Source organism: Trichechus manatus, unplaced genomic scaffold, assembly GCF_000243295.1.
Source record: "Trichechus manatus latirostris isolate Lorelei unplaced genomic scaffold, TriManLat1.0 scaffold00003, whole genome shotgun sequence".
NCBI lineage: Eukaryota > Metazoa > Chordata > Mammalia > Sirenia > Trichechidae > Trichechus > Trichechus manatus.
In genome coordinates, this window is record NW_004443939.1 from 7,197,017 (window position 1) to 7,213,675 (window position 16,659).

General features: G+C 38.3%; 1 protein-coding gene and 1 long non-coding RNA gene across 4 annotated transcripts in view; both read left to right on the top strand.

The window, feature by feature from the left end:
• The window catches only part of LOC111820430 (uncharacterized), a 30,819-nt gene extending 27,182 nt beyond the window's left edge, over positions 1 to 3,637 (top strand). Inside the window, exons 2-3 of the long non-coding RNA XR_002823978.1 lie at positions 160 to 197; positions 3,582 to 3,637. This is a non-coding gene — a long non-coding RNA (uncharacterized LOC111820430). The remainder of the gene's footprint in view (positions 1 to 159; positions 198 to 3,581) is intronic.
• The window catches only part of NFIA (nuclear factor I A), a 406,515-nt gene that overhangs the window by 42,579 nt on the left and 347,277 nt on the right, over positions 1 to 16,659 (top strand). The gene's annotated exons all lie outside the window — the stretch shown is intronic.

Sequence of the window (16,659 nt, forward strand, 5' to 3'; positions counted from 1 at the left end):
CCACTACACTAAACTGCCTTTCAGGTTCAAGTAGAGCCCACTTCCTCACAAGGCATCCCAGTCTATCTCAATAATGCAGATTGTTTAAAAATGCTCTCTTTTATTTAGCTGAAATCTGTCTCCCTTTAACATATCTCCTTGATCTCATTTCTACTTCAGGAGCATCACAGATTTGATGGAGTTCTTTCCACATGCAGGTATGTTTACAGCCACCGTTGGCAATATGGTTTCTGCCATCTTGTACTTAGTTGATTTTGTTGAAAAACAAAAACAACAAGATCCTCTTGTTGATAGCAATTCACCTTTCAACCTATGGAGTGCTTTTTGAATCCTAGAAGTCTAGAATCAAATATGAGTGTTAAAAGATCACCTAGTTTCATATCTCCTTGCCTGATTCATCAACTAATTGTTAGTATGTCATCCTTCCAGCTGTTCATAAGAATAATAAACAGGGTGAACAGGATTTAGGTTAACTTGTGGTCTGTGTATTAGTTTCTGAAAATACATTAAAAATTTAGCTTACCTATGATTTTTTTCTGGGAAGAGGGTTACAACTATTATCAAATTCTTAAAGGAACCCATTATCTAAACAAGTTAAAAAGTACGTAGTGTAGAGAACTTCCTCCAGATTGTATTAACTAACCTCTTTGGGAAGGGTCTCCCAAGCAACCATAAATTCATATAACTCAACCATCATCTGGACTATGCTAATTCAGTCTTGTTCAGAAGACATGGTAGATGGCCTCGTAAAATGGCTAACATTTAAGTCCTCAGTATTTTCTACATTCTCTTGATATGCTTAGATCTTGAGAAAGAATAGGTATGACCACCCTAAAAAACGGAAAAGAGACTGACATTAAGTAGGAAGTGGTCATTTTAAAAAAGTGTCCTTAAAAATTTGAAAAGGTTAAAAATATAAAGGTTAACAAGTTTGCATTTATTTTCCTTTGGTTTAAATCATAAGTCCAGTGATCATTCATTAAAACCTTACTCCTTCTAGTTTGTGGGAAACTTTGAAAACAGGTTGGATATTGATGCATATCCTTTATATGCCCAGCATGTATCTATTGTAAAACAGGTTTTTGGTTCCTCAGTAGACTGGGAGCTCCTCAAAAGAGTTTTGCAAGTCTTCTTTGATTCCCTAGCACCCAGCCCAGTGTTAGGTACGTACTAGGCTCTGATGCTTGTTGACTTGAACTGAATGCAGTGATTTCGGTGGAACTACATGATACTTAGTATTTCAGTAGTGGAGCTGTTGATCTTAGTCATGTTTATCTTATTTCATGTGCTTTTTATTCTGGCTGAATGGCGTAAAAATGCAATTGTCCTGAGTACCTAATAAATTATTGTCCTGAGTACCTAATAAAAGTAATGAGGAGGAATAACAATGGACATAATGAGATGTGGCCTACAGGGAAGGTAAAGAGCCCAGTCAAAAATGATAAGCTTTATTATGTGTGAAATAAAAGATATTCAACCTAAGTAATAATGTTGATTAAGAAAAGTCCCTCATATGTTATTGTTTTAAATGGACACTGGCCTGCTTGAATGGAAGTTGATGATTTTGCATACATAAAAAAAGATTTGTAGACTTTGAGATTTTAGGGAGGTAACTTCATACAATCCCCTGACTTTACTGATAAGGAAACCAAATTCTTGATAGTGAAGTGACTTTCCTAAGGTCACACACTTAAGTCACAATAGAACTCAGACCAGTAGTAACCTTCCCAACAAATGATGGTGCCTATCATGATTTTTTTTTTTTTTAAATCTTATAAATGTTAAAAGTATAAGATTAAGTAGAGGTCATTTCTGCATCACATAAGTAGCACAGTTGTCCTAGAATTAGTTTATTATATATATATTAGCCATTATTCTACAGAGTATTATAGCATAAATCCATGCAACTTGGTTTTAAAGGACCGTTTCTATGCAAGTGAAATACACCCACAGAAAGACAACAGTCATACTTTTAAATTTGCCAGTTCTTTGCTGTATTTCACATTAGGAGTATTTTCCAAGGGGAGTTTAAAGAGAATTAATGAATATGTTTAAAACATTGAGTATAACTAGGGATGTTGGGAGATGTTCCTACCCATAGAGGACAGCCATATCTTCCTATAAATTATCCTTTGGAATGCCCCATTAGAGTAAGAATTCTGGTTTGATAGACAAGAAAATTGACCCAAGGTAATGGTTCTTACATTGTTACAAGGACTCTTGCATGGCTGTTTTTCTCTATAAATAGCCAAATCCAATGCCATTGGTTGTTTGAAGCATGAATCTTATTAGCCTAGACTCTAAGCTTTTCTTATACTACCCGAATACCTACAATAATTACTTCTGCTTTGTATTAAAACAATTTCGGTTGTTGAGGTACGAAGAAGAGGAAAGACCAACCCATTTCCAGCTTGCTTGGCCTTACATTGATGTTATCTTTCAGACTGTTGGTAAAATAAAGATTCATGTTTTTTATGACATAAGAGATGCCATATGTGTGATGAAGACAGATGTTATCTCACTCATTTAGAGTAATGGACAAAAAGAAATACCCATTGCCCTGTAACTTTAATATCTTCTGTAACCTTTTTAAACAAAATGGGTAAGTTACTACTTGTACCCAAGGGAAGAGAAAGTTAATGAATAGAAAAGACAGAATTTACTTAGAAAAAGTGGAATTAAGCTCTGGACAAAACATGCATCAGTGATGCGTAACATTTTTGTTAATTGGGTCTTAACAGGTTTCTGACTCATGTGGTAATCATTGTAGAAGTGGGTCATACTAGACCACACCAGCAGACTATCCTGCAGCTATAAGAGCTCTTACCTAGTTGTGCATGTACACCTGAATTTCTGGGGCCATACGTTTCTATAGCTTAATTTAGGTTCTACATACACTTCAGTGGTTAAACCTGAGCTAGACTCAAAGAGTTTGTTTCCATTAAGAAAATGAATCTTTTATGTGGACCAAGGTCAGGTTAGTTAATTTGTTTGCTTTTATTGGAATAACTTTTCCCATTCCAATTCATCACTTAATTTTAAGTGGTTCTGCTACAATACCCATTAAAGTCCCTTACATTTCTCACAGTCTAGGGCTGTGATAGGTTCATGTGACTTCTTTTTTTTTTTCTCCCCCAGGCACAAAAGGTAGCTTTTCCAGTCATCTACCTATCCTTTCTTGTCCCTAGTTTTCCAATAATGGGGGAGCATTTTATATAATACCCGTATGAGCTCTAATTGCAGAGACCAAATGAAGTTTTCCCAAGCAACAAAATTAATTAAAATATAAAAATGTACCCAATTGTGGTAAAGCATTTCTTTTTTCAAAAAAATGACTTTTTTTCCCCTAAATCCTCCTTTTTCTGCCCATTTCACCCTCTTCCCCACTGACGCATTTTCCAGCAACTCAGAATCGACTCCTGCTAGTAAAGTAACTAAATGTGATGTTATCGCTCTAATTAGTAGTGACAAAAGATCAATTAATGTTATAATTAAAAACAGTGTTTAGATCTGTTGTTTGGGTGAACAGATGTGACGATTACTTTGTTCATTGACATAGATGTGTTGAATTTTCTTCCTAGATTTGAAGAGGATGCATTTTAGTGCTGATGTGCACATTTAACTCTGGACAGTAGAAACAAGGCAAGCATGTTAGGGAAAGAATAAGGCCCCTAATGTCTAAGCTACAGCCGTATTTTAACATACTTGACACCTTTCCTTGGTACATGGTGCTATATCAGCAACTTGTATTCACTGAGTCTGGAGCCTCAGGCTTTTAATATTTTATCACGAAACACTTAAGTGTTTATGTTGCAGAAAGAAAAAAGATTTCCATTCAGACTCTCGGACCATATGAACAGGACAGTATATGATAACCATGTCATTAATACTTTTGGTTCCATTTATGACAATGATTTTTAAATTCATGGGGCAGAACAGTAAGTATGTGATTTTTGCAGATCTGATTGGATTTTCTTCTGATACAGAGCAAGCTGTTTTTCATACACTGAAGCCTGGGAAAACTCTGTTATTGTTAAAAGAGTCACCATATCTCTTTTCTGAGTTGTTGCCAAGCAGATGTAGACTTTTGGAATGTACCCAGAAAACTTCTACAGCTGATACTTTGGTGACTTGTTCCTGCTTCTCTGGTTTTACTGGCACCTATTTAAATAGCAAAGAAACATAATTTTATGCTCATAGGTCACAATTTTATACATTTCTTTAGAAGCAAATTAAATATAGCTAAGTTAATTGATACAAATGAAGTAAGCCCAATTTGCTTTTCGAGAATAGCCATGAAGCTATGCCAAGCTTTTAGTTACGTCATTTGGGCAAAAAAAAAAAAAAAAAAAAGAATCAGAAAATACCTCTCGAATATGTGTATTACTTTTTCATGAGAAACTATTTATTCTGTAAGCCTTCACCTAAAGAACAAAAAAAAAAAAAAAAGAATCAGAAAATCTCTCTAAAAAATTCTTGGGAAGAGATTAGCACTTATGTAAAACAAGACAATCCACTACTATTGCTAAAGGAAATCTCACCTTTTAGCATTACCCGTAAATGGATCACGCTCAGTGGATTCACCTGAGGAGCACTTGTTCGATTTGAAATTCTTATATAACAGGTTTCCACCATCAGACAGATGTTTTGGTATTCTTTCCATGATATTAAGGTTGTAAAGGAGCCCCGGTGGTGCACTGGTTAAGAGGTCAGCTGCTAACGTAAAGGTCAGCTGCTAACCTAAAGGTCGGCAGGCAGTTCAAATCCTCTAGGCACTCCTTGGAAACTGTATGGGGCAGTTCTACTCTGTCCTATAGGATCACTATGAGTTGGAATCAACTCGATGGCAATGAAGGTTTACAGGCTGTTAGAAATGAGGAAATATCAGCAATGTCAGGGTTCACTCATGAATCAAGACATGAGCGTTTTCTATAATACCAGCTCAAAACAACAAAGGTTAACGCCATAATCTCAAGTAATGTGATAGTGATTGAAATTCTGTAAGCCACAAAGGTAGTGGGCTTTTGGCATGAACGGTAACTGAAGGAAGCTAGTTGATTCATCAGCTAATTGTGTTGCTGGCTAAAAAGACAAATGTGAGGAGGGAGGGACAAAGAAACTAAAATCTGTTTCTTTTTTAGGAGGAGGTGGACGATGAGGAGTAATACAACACTGTAGATATACATGTTAAAAACTTATAACAAATCATAGGTCATACTAAAGGATTACTGAAGTTTAGAACATGGCTGAGGGTATAGATGTCAGATTTTCGTACACAATACAGGGTCTTTTGTTTCAGAGTTCACTCTTGGCAAGAAACTCTCTAACACCGCTGTTAATTTCCTGTCGATCTTTCATTCAGCAGCAGAACTAGAGATGGGGAGCAGACATTCCCCCTCCTCTTTTTAAGGCTGTGCTTAGTGTAGATTAAAGAGAAGGAAGAAAAAAGAACAAATTTTTCCCAAATGAGATGTCTGTGTGTATTCTTGAAGATCCTGTGTATGTGCTTAAAATGATCCTTACAAGAAAATTAAAAAAAACCCCAAAAAACCCTCTCCATAATTTTGAACTTCTTCCTTTCCTAAACACTTTTATATTCATTTTTTTTCCTTCCCAGCATGTGAACAAATGTGTAGCTCAAATAGATTTTACTTTGCTATTTATTTAGATTGTTTTAAAAGGCTAGCTGTGTGGAGGAATGAGGAAGGAAAGGAAGCAGGAGTGGCTGGGGTTTATTTGTTCTATGTTGACCTAATGAGTTCCTAAAAAAAAAAAAAAAAATATGTGATCTTAATTTTTAATGAGTCTAATAAGCTGGTTGGTATAGAGAAGTATATGAAAAGCCATATATATTAAACTATACACATTGTAAATACATGCATATGTACACTAGAATGTTTTATGAGGGCAGGGACCTTACTGATCTTGTTCGTTGATGTTTTCTAGTATCTGGAACACTGCCTAATACAGACTGGCACTCAATAAACGTTTGTTAAGTGAAATAAATAAAGAAGAGTGTAAATAGGCCGCATCGTATAGTGGGGATGGCATTGTGTTAGAATTCAGACCTGGTGTCTAGTGCTGTCACTGCCGTTAACTAGGTTTGTGAAGTTGCCAAAGTCACTTAACTTCTTTGCTTCTTGGTTTCTTAAAAATTGGTAATGATAGTACTTGACCTGCTTGCCTTAGTGGGTTTTTAAATAACAATTAAATGATGTTCAAGGGATACAAAAGTGTTTTGGAAACTATAGGGTGCTTTAAAAAAGTGTGTGTGTGTGTGTACAGAAAATCCTTTATCTCTTTGCTTCTCAATTTCTCTTCTTAGGAAAATCAGATTATTTAAATCCCATTATGCACAGCTCTCCTCTGTTCTTCCTAAGCCCCTGTATTCCATTACCTCCAGTAAATCAGAAAAAGGTGGTGAGTCAAGCTATAGTCGAAGGCAGGGTTTGCTCTTTTCTCATATCCATTTTATTCAGTGAAACTTTAAAATCTCAAGAGTGCGTATGGCTCAGGAGGTTTCTTACCTGTTTCAGTGATACAATTCCTAACATATGGCTTGAAGTTTCTTACATAGGACTACTTCAGGGTTCTTTGATGACCAGGTTAAACTATTCATTAGTTAATACGGCATATTGATAATCACACATTTAATATAGAATCTCATTAAAACCAGTGTCATGGAATTAGCTATAGTGCTATTTTTTAAAAAGAAGTGTTTATATGTGTGTGTTTTAATAATAATATGCCCAAAGATGCACATCTGGAAGAGAAAGGGATACAAAGTAAAAAGTAAGTGGAATGGTGTCTTAGACTGGGTTCTTTACAGAAGCAAAACCAGTGAAGCGTGTGTATATATATTGTGTGTACGTATATACACGTCTGTCTGTCTATCGAGAGAGACAGATTTATCTCAAGGAAATGGCTCATGCTGTTGTAGAGGCTGGCAAATCCCAAGTCTGTGGGTCAGGCGTTAGGCTGGAGGCTTCTCCTGACTCACGTAGCTGCAGGGGCTGACGAATCCAAGATCCACAGGTCAGACGGCAGGCTGCTAGCTCATGGCTGTGAAGGCCGATGAATCCAAGATTGGCGGGTAAGACAGCAAGCTGCTGGCCGAAGTCCCAAGAACTGGAGGTCAGATGCTGAGGAGCCAAATGTAGAATCCAGAGCAGAGCAAAAGCCAGTGAGCTTTGCCAGGAAGTTCGTATGTATTGGATGCAGATAAAAACCCCCAAGGAAACTCCCTTTCAACTGGTTGGCTACTCACAGCAGATCCCATCCTGGAGGTGATCACATTATATCAGATCGCATCATGGAAATGATTACATCATTATACGACTGCCAGACTATGTCATAACTGCCAAACCCTGAGAATCATGGCCCAGCCAAGTTGACACACAACCTTAATGGTCACAAATTGTATAGACAAAGAGAACATCATCAAAACAGATTTTTTTTAATTTTTATTTTTGAAACGCCTCAAAGCTTTATACCCGTTCATTCTCCACAATTTTTTTTTTTTTGAGTTAGGATTCATTAAGTATTAAGTAACAAAATACGGTGGATCTTGATATTAATGTATTGCCTTAAAGTAGGAAGAAAACGATATAAAAGCTGAAGTAAACTTTAACAGCACTGGAGAAGTTTAGCTTCGGGAGGAATTTAAGAGACCATTTTGTCCAGCGACTCTCATTTGGCTCTCAAGAGAACTGAGGCCCAGAAAGCCCAGGCCAAGGCTAGTTTGGAAGGTCGTGCCACTTGAGGGTCAGGACTACAGCCCAGGTCTTCAGATTTCTAGATTTCTACTATTTCTTCCTGTGACTCAACTGTTTACTTTTCTTAAAAATAAAAAATAAAAAAAAAAAACCCACTCAGAAGAGCTTTTCAAAATATTGTTAGTGTTGACTGCCTTAGCATTATATTTGCTAATGACAATCACCCAGGATTGCTTAAAAGGAAACCTAGCTTTCAGATTAACAGGAAAGTGATCATCTTTGTGCCATCATTGGCTAGGCATATCCATAGATCACACATTTTAAATATGAGAGGCTATAAGTAACCACCCCCCCCTTTTTTTTAATGACAGGGGCTATTGAAAAAAATCACAACCCTCCACACTCACTTGCATCCATGTAACTTAAAATATATGTTGCTTATTGAAAGAGTTGTTCAACTTAGAAGATATGTTACACCATGTAATATGCCTGCATTTGTCCACGCATTCTTTTTGGAAACCTGATCTTATTTATGTCTGCTTTTAACAGATAGCCTAGGTTAAGCTATGTTAAACATGTTGTCCTGAAGCTTGATTCACGGTGTTGCAGCCTGGCCTTCTTCTTTGATTAGCTTTAATCAAACCCTCTGCGTTCCATGACCTTAATAAAGCTATTTTTCCTGACAACTGAAGACTGTCTTAACAAGCATAGCTCATCTGTGCTGAAACTAAGGCTGAGTTAAGATGGGGTTTAGGTCCTCATTAAAGCCCACAGCATGGAGTATATAAGAGGAAATGATGAAATGGTGCTCCCCGAAACATCTCTCCTTTAAATTTAATTAGACAAATTATACGCAAACCAGTAGATGCCCTGGGAAGGCAATCAACATTAGGGCTAATAAAAAGCTTGAGTAGTATAAAAGGGCTGGGGGGAGGTGCTGTAGAACCTTTCCAACACTTACAGTAATACTGACTGCCAAATAGAGAAACTGGATGAATTTCAATATTGATTTAGAAATTAATTTTATTATGCTGTTCTAAGTATAAAATTAGAAATTATACTTAAAACTTTTACATTTTGGCATATAAACACGTATGCACACACAAAGTATTTTATGAATCCACATACATTGTGAGATGCAGTTATGGCCTGACATTGGAGTTTTGACAGACCTGGGTTTAAATTTTATCAAGTGTCCTTCTAGCTTAAAAAAAAAAAAAAAAATTATTTGGGGCAAGTTATTTCATCTCTGTGAAATCCAATTTCATTATCTATAAAATGAGAGAAATAATTCTTGTCCTGAAGAGGCTTTATAAGAATTAAATGAAATTACATTAGGCAAGTATAGAATGAATGGCACAATGTCAGGCACATAGTAAAAAAAAAGACAAACAAAACAAAAAAAAAACCTATTGCCATTGAGTCCATTCCAACTCATAGCAACCCTATAGGACAGAGTTGAACTGCCCCATAGGGTTTCCAAGGAGCACCTGGTGGATTCGAACTGCTGACCTTTTGGTTAGCAGCCGAACTCTTAACCACTGTGTACCAGGGCTCCTAGGCACATGGTAGGAGCACAAAGATAGGTACCCCGTATTTAAATGAAACTTCCCCTTAGTTAAGAGTAGTTTGAAGTGAATGCTCCTGTAAATATGTGACAATTGGTTTATGAGTCTAAGTATTGTACATATAATCTTATGGATAAAGGTACTTTTAAGGGAAAATGCAAGAGGACAGAAGTTAACAGTTTTTGAAAAGAATGTCGACTCAAATATAAAAAGTAGTGAACTCTTTGGACCCTTGTTGTTAGGTGCTGTCGAGTCAGTTCCGACTGATAGAAACCCTGCATACCACAGAATGAAACACTGCCCGGTCCTGTGCCATGCTAACAATCGTAATGGTTGAGTGCATTGTTGCAGCCACTGTGTCAATCCGTCTCGTCGAGGGTCTTCCTCTTTTTCGCTAACCCTCTGCTCTACCAAGCATGATGTCCTTCCCCAGGGACTGATCCTTCCTGAAAAAGTGTCTGAAGTATGTAAGACATAGTTTGCCATCCTTGCTTCTAAGGAGCATTCTGGTTGTACTTCCTCCAAGACAGATTTGTTTCTTCTTTTGGCAGTTCATGCTATATTCAGTATTCTTCATGAACACCCCATTTGGACCCTAGAGCAGCCAAATGTAGAGAGGTTTTAGAAAATTTAAACATTTATTAAGTGCTGTGTGGTAAGCATCGTACATACCTTATTTGATATTGATAAGAACTCTACAAGATAGGTATTATTGAGTTAATTTTACTCACATGGAAAAAGAGATTCAGAAAGACTTAAGTGAGTTGCACTTCAACAGGGAAGAGTCAGGATTGGAACTTGGGGTCTGGCTGGCTCCGTACTGCTTGTTCTGTTGGCAGGTGGATGGAAAATTAGTGGAGGTGTGTGTGTCGCTTTTTTTCTTTTTCTTTTTTTATTGTGCTTTAGGAGAAAGTTTACAGACCAGATTAGTTTCTCATTAAACAGTTCACAAATTGTTTTGTGACATTGGTTGCCAACCGTATAATGTGTCAGTACTCTCCCCTTCTCCACCCTAGGTTCCCTGTTTCCATTCGTCCAATTTTCCCGTCCCTTCCTGCCTTTTCTTTGCTTTTGCGCTGGTATGCCCATTAGTCTCGTATATATGGTTCAACTATGAAGCACGACCCTCACGTGTGTCATTGTTGGCCCCATAAACCTGTCTAAATTTGGAGCCCTGGTGGCATAGTGGTTAAGAGCTCAGGCTGCTAACTGAAAGGTCAGCAGTTCAAATCCACCAGCTGCTCTTTGGAAACCCTATGAGGCAGTTCTACTCTGGCATATAGGGTTGCTATGAGTCGGAGTCGACTTGATGGCACACAACAACACAACAGCAATCTTTGGCTGAAGGGTGAACCTTAGCAGTTAGACTTCAGTACTGAGTTAAAAGGGTGTCTGGGGGCCATACTCTCGGGCTTTCTTCAGTCTGTATCAGACCAGCAAGCCTAGTCTTTTTTTTTTTTTTTTCTTTTTTGTGAATTTGAATTTTGTTCTGCATTTTTCTCCTGCTCTACATGGGACCCTCTATTGTGATCCCTGCCAGAGCAGCCGGTGGTGGTTACTGGGCAACATCTAGGTGTTCTGGGCTCAGGTCTGGTGGAGGTTGTGGTGGCTGTGGTCCATTAGTCCTTTGGACTAATCTTTCCCTTATGTCTTTGGTTTTCTTCATTCTCCTTTACTCCAGCCAGGATGGGACCAGTAGATGTATCTTAGATGGGCGCTCGCAGGCTTTTAAGACCCCAGACACTACTCACCACAATCAGATGTAGAACATTTTCTTTATAGACTGTGTTGTGCCAGTTGAGCTACATGTCCCCCGAGACCAGGGTGTCCAGCCCTCAGCCCAGTAACTTGGTCCCACAGGGCACTTGGATGTGTCTGTGAAGCGTCTGTGACTTTGCCCTGGTCAAGTTGTGCTGAATTCCCCAGTGTTGTGTACTGTCTTACTGTTCACCAAAGTTACCACTTATCTACTATGTAGTTAGTGTTTTTCTTTCCCCACCCCTCCCCTCCCTCTAACTGTCAAAGATTGTTTTTTTGTTTGTGGAGACATTTTCATGTGTTTTTATAATAGTGGTCTCATGCAGTATTTGTCCTTTTATGATTGACTGATTTCACTCAGCATAATGTCCTCCCGATTTATGCATGTTGTGAGATGTTTTGCAAATTCATCATTGTTCTTTATTGTTGCATAGTATTCCAAAAGGTCAGCAGTTTGAATCCACCAGGTGCTCCTTGGAAACCCTATGGGGCAGTTCTACTCTGTCCTATAGGGTTGCTATGAGTCAGAATTGACTCGACAGCGACGTGTTTGGTTTGGTTTATTCCATTGTGTGTATGTGCCATTGTTTATCCATTCATCTGTAGATGAGTAGTTAGGTTTTTTCCATCTTTTTGCTATTGTGAATAATGCTGAAGTGAACATGGGTGTGTATATATCTATTTGTGTGACGGCTCTTATTTCTCTAGGTTATATTCCTAGGAGTAGGATTGCTGGATCATATAGTATTTCTATTTCTAGCCTTTGAAGGACACACCATATCGTTTTCCAAAGTGGTTGTACCATTTTACCCTCCCATGAGCAGTGCATAAGAGTTCCAGTCTCCCCCACAGCCTCTCTAACATTTGTTATTTTCTCTTCTTTTGATTTGTGCCTGTAATGTTGGGGTGAGATGGTATCTCATTGTAGTTTTGATTTGCATTTCTCTAATGGTTAGTTATTGTGAGCATTTCCTCTTGTGTCTGTTAGCTTCCTGAATGTCTTCTTTGGTGAAGTGTCTATTCATATCCTTTTCCCATTTTTTAAATTGGATTATTTGTCTTTTTGTTGTAGAGGTGTTGGATTTTCCTATAGATTTTAGAGGTTAGATATTTTTTGGATATGTCATAGCTGAAAAAATTTTCCCAGTCTGTAGGTTCTCTTTTTACTCTTTTGTGAAGTCTTTTGATGAGCATGTTTAATTTTTAGAAGATCTCATTTATCTAGCTTATCATCTAGTGTTTGTGTATTGTTAATTATGGTTTGTATGCTGTTTATGCCATATGTTAGGGCCCCTAGTGTTGACCCTATGTTTTCTTCCATTATTTTTATAGTTTTTGTTTTGTATTTAGGTCTTTAATCTGTTTTGAATTAGTTTTTGTATATGGTATGAGGTATGGGTCCGTTTCATTTTTTTACAGATGGACATCCAATTTTTCCAGCACCGTTTGTTAAAAAGACTGTCTTTTCCCCATTTAATGGACTTTGGGCCTTTGTCAAAGATCAGGTGGCCGTAGGTAGATGGATTTACATCTGAGTTCTCTATTCTGTTCCCTTGTTCAGTGTGTCTGTCATTGTACAAGTACCAGGCTGTTTTGACTACTGTGGCTGTATAGTTGGTTCTGAGGTCTGGTAGTGTGAGGCCACCTACTTTGTTCCTCTTCTGTATCAATGCTTTACTTATCCGGGGTCTCGCTCCTTTCCATATAAAGTTAATGATTAGTTTTTCCAGTTCATTAAAGAATGCCGTTGGTGTTTGGATCGGGATTGCGTTGTATTTGTAGATTGCTTTGGGTAGAATTCACGTTTTCACAAAGTTGAGCATACTTATCCATGAGCATGGTATGTTTTTCCATTTATGTGGGTCTCTTTTGGTTTTTTGCAGTAGTGTTTTGTAATTTTCATTGTATAGATGTTTTATGTCCCTGATTAAATTTATTCCTAAGTATTTTATTTTTTTAGGGGCTGTTATAAATAGTATTGCTTTCCGAATTTCCTTTTCATAGTTCTGTTTATTGGTGTATAGGAATCCAAATGATTTTTGTATGTAGATCTTGTATCCTACTCTGCTGAATCTTTCTATTAGTTCCAGTAGTTTTCTTGTGGAGTCTTTTCAGTTCTCTATGTATAGTATCATATTGCCTTAGTCATGTAGTGCTGCTATAACACAAATACCACAAGTGGATGGCTTTAACAAAGAGAAATTTATTCTCTTACAGTCTAGGAGGTTAGAAGTCTAAATTCAGGGAGCCAGGTTCAGGGAATGGCTTTCTATCTCTGTCCGCTATGAGGGAAGGTCCTTGTCATCAATCTTCCCCTGGTCTAGAAGCTTCTCAGGTGCAGGGACCTCAAGTCCAAAGGATGTGCTCTGCTCCCAGCACTGCTTTCTTTGTAGTATGAGGTACCAAGAACCAGAGATCAGATGAACAGGAGCCAACTGCAGGATCCAGAGCAAGCAAAAGCCCCTGAGCCTTGCCAGAATGTCCACTTACATTCAGTGCAGGCCACATGCCCAAGGAAACTCCCTTTCAACTGATTGGCTGCTCACAGCAGATCCCATCATGGAGGTGATCACATTATATCAAATCTCATCGTGGAAGTGATCACAACATCAGATGACCGCCAAACTACGTCATAACTGCTAAGCCACTGAGAATCGTGGCCTAGCCAAGTTGACACACAACCTTAACCATCACATATATCATCCGCGAATGGGGATACTTTTACTTCTTCCTTACCAATTTGGATGCCTTTTATTTCTTTTTCTTGCCTTACTGCTCTAGCTAGGACTTCCAGCACAGTGTTAAATAGAAGTGATGATAAAGGTCTCTTCCTTGTCTTGTTCCCATTCTCAAAGGGAATGTTTTCAGCCTCTCTCTGTTGAGAATGATGTTGGCTGTTGGTGTGTGTTACTTTTTAAAATCAGATTTGTCATATAAATTACTGGAATAGACAAGTCTCTCTCCCTACTGGGTCTTTTCATTCTTGGATGAATTTCAAAATAACTTACTGTGTGTTGATTTTAACCCTTAGTTCCATTGCTTTAGGACTCTGCTTCTAAACCTTAGCTGCACATTTGGAATCAACTGAGGTGGGATCTGGGCATTAGTATTTTTTAAGGCTCCCTGGTGATTTCAGGTGTGTAACCAGAGCTGAAGGAGTCACTGGATGGTGCAAACAGTTAACTGACTTGGCTGATAACCAAAAGGTTGGCAGTTTGAGTCAACCCAGCGGTGCCTCAGAAGAAAGCCCTGGTGGTCTACTTCCAAAAAATGAGCCATTGAAAACCCTATGGAGCATAGTGCTACTCTGATATACATGGGGTTGCCATGAGTAGAAATTGACTTGATGGCAACTGGTTAACTAGGGCTGAGAATCTCTGCTTTAAGATCTACCTGCCCTCAGGTGTAGGTGTTTGGGTTGCCCACAGCTTTACACCTGTGTCTCATTAGTAATTTTTCAGGGACAGTTAATGATCCTCTTGCTTATTTGGAGAAAGAAATATGGAAGCCATGAAATCTTTCCCAGTTGTGATAGATATTTTTTATGCCTTAGTTAAACCAAAAAGACCAAACACATTGCCGTCGAGTCAATTCTGACTCATCATAACCCAATAGAACAGAGTAGAAGTGCCCCAAAAAGTTTCCAAGAAGCAGCTGGTGGATTCGAACTTCCAGCCTTTTGGTTAGCAGCCAAGCTCTTAACCACTGTGCCACCAGGGTTCTGTGCATTAATTAGCATGTAAAAATTAAATGCACTCTATCCTTAGCATTGGCTTATTTTCTTTTTTTCAGCTGAAGGAGGCAGACTTAGGTGGACTGATGAGAAAAATGATTATGACAACTTTCCTCTCAGAGAAGTAAGGAGCCAAGAGCATTTTTCCACTCATTTTTAGTCAACAGAATTATTTTCAAAATACACTGGTCTGATCCCCACTCCCTTAGAAGTGGGAAGTATCTTTGTGGTCAGATAGATTTGCTGAATCCTGGATGTGTCACTTTCTGATAAAAAAAATTAGTCGTTTAAACTCTGAGCCTTGGTTCACTAATTTGTGAACTAGAAATAATTCTTAACTCATATGGTTACTCTGAGGATAAAATAAAAAAAAGTGTAATCTGAGTGTGACCGGTAGAGCTACTGGTATTAGGTAACAGAGATCTTTGGGGTGGTTAAAAAACCAAAACCAAACTAGCCACCATTGAGTTGATTCTGTGTCATGGCGACCCCATGTGTGTCATAGTAGAACTATGCTCTGTAGGGTTTTCGGTGGCTGATTTTTTAGAAGTAGATCTCCAGTTCTTTTTTCCAAGGCAGCTCTGGGTGGACTCAAACCTCCAACTTTTTGGTTAGCAGCTAAGCAGATTAACCATTTGTACCACCCACAAGTAGTGGTCCGGCTCGGTGTTTTCTGAGAGGGCTCGGTAAGGCTTGTTGATTCTGCAGAGAAGGTGGGCCTCCAGGATGCTGCTGTTCAAAGAGACCCTCTTCTTTCACCTGAGAGATTTGTGAGTTTCTGTTTCACAGACCAGGAAGAAAGTTAAGGTGACTTAACTGGAAGTCAGTCTGGGGATTTACTGATACAGATCAACATTCCCTAACTATGAGCTTTCATAATATTCTCTCGTCTCAGTTCTTAGTCGTTGGTGCCTGCGATGCTGGTGTAGTTAATGAACTCATACAGTTAATTAGGAAGCGATCTCGTCTTTCCTCCTGCCTTCAGGCACAGCTCCATCTAAATTACTCCAGACAGATGTATTCCCATTCTTCTTTAAAAGACTATTTTATGAGCTTAACTATTAAGTTTATTCTAATTTCCAACATTGATAAGTATCAGGTTAAGCATATTTACATTCCCACCATCTTCCATAAAGGCACAAAATCACTTTCTGTATTTAGGGATTTGTACTACAAGTTTTGGTATCTGCCAAGGGTTGAATTTGCAGGATGTTTTGCAAGCTCTCCCTGCAGCTCCATGACCTGGGAGAAATCTAGGCATTAGGCTCCACCAAACTGGAATGATACCCAGTAGATGATGACAGGAATATCTGTGAGACCGCTCACTCCCTAAGCTCTGGATCCTTACATAACCCTGAGACAACCAGGCAGCGGGGCTGCAAAGCCGAGATAAGTACTGAAAATTGGCCAGTGTACATGTTTTAGAAAACTAGTTCCCTCCTTTACACTTTTCTGTACCCCTGCCCCGAAGCCTACACAGCCTGTTACATCCTGATAACTAAGTGAATGCAGTCAACATTCCTTACTGCTCCTGCCTACAGAAAAAAACTTAAATTGTTTACTGGCCCCTAGGATATTAGTAAATAACTGGCTGATTTTTTTTTTTTTTTTGGTGGGGGGGAATGGTTAGAAGGCCAGTGTACAGTTTCTGAATTTGCATTATAAAAATCCATACCCTGTACTCCATAATAAGAAATAAACTACCTAGAGTATACCTGCATTGTTCCAAGACTAATGAGTAATTATCTTGTTTTCTCTGTGTAGGTTTTCTCCCTCAGTGTCTGTACATATTTTCTGTAGGAAAAAAAAAATACTATTTATAAAGTAGCCTGGGATATGAAGAATCCAGTGATAAAAGGGTAAGAGCATTTTCAGACTCTCTTAC